The sequence below is a fragment of the Lygodium microphyllum genome, chromosome 24, assembly GCF_053477565.2.
Source record: "Lygodium microphyllum isolate KBCC chromosome 24, Lygodium_microphyllum_v1.1.10, whole genome shotgun sequence".
NCBI classification, from domain to species: Eukaryota; Viridiplantae; Streptophyta; class Polypodiopsida; order Schizaeales; family Lygodiaceae; genus Lygodium; species Lygodium microphyllum.
In genome coordinates this window covers 136,245,940-136,249,634 of record NC_141158.1, presented here as the reverse complement: position 1 = coordinate 136,249,634, position 3,695 = coordinate 136,245,940, and the positions used below count along the sequence as shown (strand labels likewise).

General features: G+C 42.7%; 1 pseudogene; it reads left to right on the top strand.

Annotated features, from left to right (window-relative positions):
- The first annotated feature begins 863 nt into the window (after nucleotides 1–863).
- Nucleotides 864–2,415, top strand: LOC148015706 (protein TIC 20-v, chloroplastic pseudogene; annotated as a pseudogene).
- Nucleotides 2,416–3,695: the final 1,280 nt, after the last annotated feature.

Genomic DNA, 3,695 nt, shown 5'->3' with positions numbered 1-3,695 from the left:
GCTTTGGCTCTTCTTTATTTGCATCATAAGAATATCTTTCTCAAACACATCTTTATGTAATTGGGCCTTGCTTTTTAAAGGGCTTCTCCTTTAGAAGGTTAGAGAGGCAAGGATGCCCCATGGCTCCCCTTCTCTTTGCAATGGTTTTTGACACCATTCTTTTGATGTGAAGCTTTAGGATTTCCACTCCCCAACAACAACCATTTTTTAGCTCAAATTTTTGATGTAAAGCTTTAGGACTTCCACTTCCCAACAATGACCAGTTTTGAGCTCAAATTTTCACAAGCAATAACTCCAATGTGGTGCAACCAAAGAAAGCTTTAGTGAATGCGCTACTAGGGATATATGATTCATTCTCCTTCCTCTTTGGCTTGGTAATTGGTTAGTGGAAGTTCAAACTATTGTTTTCTAAGGTATGACAACAATAATCTTTGTAGCAGCACAACTAGTCTTTAGGCAAATAGTGTGGGGTTGAGTGGAGGAGTTATTTTGTCACTATCCTTGGAGGAATAGTGGAGATAAACATTCTTGGCACTCGACAATGTTGGACAACATCACTGCAAGAAAGGCTAAAGGAGATAGTGGTCGGAGAGAAGCCCAAATAGATTCCATGCTTCTTTAGCTCTGAATGAAACTACACCTGAATGCGATGATGAGATCTTATGTAGGCCAAATGGCTCTTAAGAGCTTTTTGGAAAAGCCCTTGGAAAATCTTTGTAAGCCCTAGCTCTAATACTTCACTTGATGAGGGTGATGTAATTCATTCACTTTAATACGTTCCCAAACCTTGAATCATAAACGAACAAGCCAAAATAATAATAATAAGAAATAAGAAAAATTCAATCGACCAATAAGGAAGGAAGAACCAGCTGGGCTCAAATGAAAGACGGAAGGAAAACTCAGATCCGGACCATGGCGGCCTGCGTAGGGTTTCGTTGTCGGTGAGCTTGCAAGGAAGAAGAAGAAGAGGAAATAACAGACACAGAAAAGGCCCAATAATGGAAGCCGCAAGGGGCCTCACAACCACTCGTCCTCCTGCGCCTCTTTGCTCGGCCGCCGCCGCTCCTTGTGTCGCGCCTCCTTATACAGCCATAGCCATAGCCAGAAGCTCCTCCAGCAAAGGCCCGCTGCTGGTTGCAAGTCTTCGGGATGGGCACAAGGCAGTTTTCGGGAAAGGAGAAGGGCTGCATGCTCCCCTTTCTTCTTCGTCGCCTTTCTTAGGGTTGAGACGAACCACCAGACACCGGAGGCGGCAGCTGGTTGTGTTGGCTCGTGGCGGCGGCAGCGGTGCAGTGGAGCGTATCCTCGGTGCTGTCGGGTACATCCTTCCGTTGCTAGATGGGATGCAATATGGACGGTATGTGTTTGCACAGTTCCCAGCCTCGGAGGTGCTGTTCCGTCCTCTCTTTCCATTGCTGCGGGTGTATTCCGGCATCCCGTACGCAAATTTTGTAGCTTTCTTCGCCCTCTACTTGGGGCTTGTGAGGAACCCTAGCTTCAGCAGATTCGTGCGGTTCAATGCAATGCAGGCTTGCGTCTTGGACGTGCTGATCGTGCTCCCCATCATTGTCCAGCGCATATTGAACCCTCGCAGCGGCTTTGCTCTGGACCTCCTCATCATGTTCTACAACATAGTGTTTGTTAGCATACTGCTGGCTGTTGCATTCGGTGTGGTTTCCTGTCTTCTGGGGAGGACACCTCGCCTGCCATTAGTGGCAGATGCAGCAGATAACCAACTCTTCTAACCCAAGGAGTTTTGATAGCTTATTTTTCACAATTCGCCAGGCATACAGCTCCTCTCTGTCTTTGGTATTTATCAGGGTTACGGGCTGCAGAATGGCAGTAGACAATAGGGCATCTGGGAGGGCTTCTATACACATTTTTAAAATGTGGACAAAAGTATATTGGAGCATTCTCTAAAGTGTGGCAGGAAACCTTGGCTAATGCAAAACACTGAACAGAAGTTTGAGACTAACCATTTCCACTATTGTGCAGGGATTAAGAGAGCATTTCTGAGATGGAGAGACTCTTTGTCTCTCTTCTGGAGTCTAGTGCTTCTTGGAGTCCTTCTCAGATGTTGTGAATAGAATCGAACTACCCGGATGTTAGATCTAGAGGGGCTGTAGAATTGTGCATAATCATGTGGAAACGTTTCAGGGTAGCCAAATAAGGACTTGTGCCCATAGAGCTCTTCTTGACTTGTCATGTTGGTGAAGTCCATTATGTTGAGTTAATGGTCATTTGCCTTCATTGAGCGTGAGCACTCTATGACTGATTACAGATTTTCAGGATTACTTGATGCGCTAGGCCCTTTATTTCGTTAATGCACTGTGTATCTCTTTTGAACAGGGAAGGGGCTTGCTCGGGTCATGTTGCAATCGTGAGCTGGGGTTAGAGCACGAGTAAAACTGCCATCTTGCTTCCTTTACTTTGCAACGAGTCTAGTCTCGAAGTATGCATTGGCTATGTTGTTGTTTAGGAAGTATGCTTCTATGGAAAGTTTCGAATTGCAATGCTGTAAAGCTACGAACCTTACAGTAGGCTCTATTGCCCTTCATACTTAGTTGCGGATCGTATTTCACATGTTATTTGCCCTTTGTTGCTTTATTTGATTTTTTGTAGTTTGCCATTCCTGTAATATACCACTTGAAAGAGTGTGATTGACATTTGCATGCTAACTCAGAACTCTTGTGGGCATGAGATTGGTGGGTACTCCAAATATTTTCATTGAAACATGTAACGGAAGTATGAATTATATTGTGAAGAATAAGGGTAAGAGTGATATAATCACAATTGATGAAAAGCATATGGTAGGATAATTGTAGCTTATTTGGAAATTATTGCATCTATGCATCTATCTGAATAGAGCTTGTGTAGAGAGCAGTGCAACTAGTCAGAGAACCGATGCATGCTTTGCTTTGCACCATACATGTTTCACATGTAATTGTGTTGAAGTACGTATTGAACCTTTGTATTGGAATTCTACTATTTTGTATTTGTTGACAATATTTCCTTTTTATGGCTAGAGCATGTGCATGGGATGTTCCCGATAGCAAAGTACAATTTCAGCATTGGAATGAGAACCTTAGAATGAATAGACCTTTGTTAATCTAGGACATGTAGACCTTTCACGAACTTTCCCTCCGATTTGGGAGAGCACATAAACTTCTCCATGTACATAGACCCCTTGGGAGACGCTCAAATGAGTATCACCACAAACTTCTTGGGCACTCTGTTAAAGGTTCAAAAGCAATAATATGACTTGTCATATTAATGGACACATGATAATGCATGCTGTTTGTACGATTTCACTCCATCCTCAAATTTGGCTTCTTGAAAGAGTTTTGAGGTTGTCAATGATAGTTAACAACACCATGAGGGTATAATGTTGATGGTATGCCAAAGAGAATGAGCATAGAGAAGGTATGATAATAGTGGGAAGGCATGTATCTCAGAAGCATGAAAAATGCAACAACTAAACCCAGAATGGGTTTTAAATCTTTCATGATGGTGAGTACACCTAGCCTAAAAGTCCAAATTTGTAACTCGTTATTACTTCCAAAATTGGGCTTGTAGGGGTTTAAGATTAAATGTATGTAGACATTAAGGGATCACAATAGTAGGTATCTTCCATTATTAAAACCATAATTGGACTTGTAGCAGTTTGAGATTGATTGTATGTAGAAATATAGGGT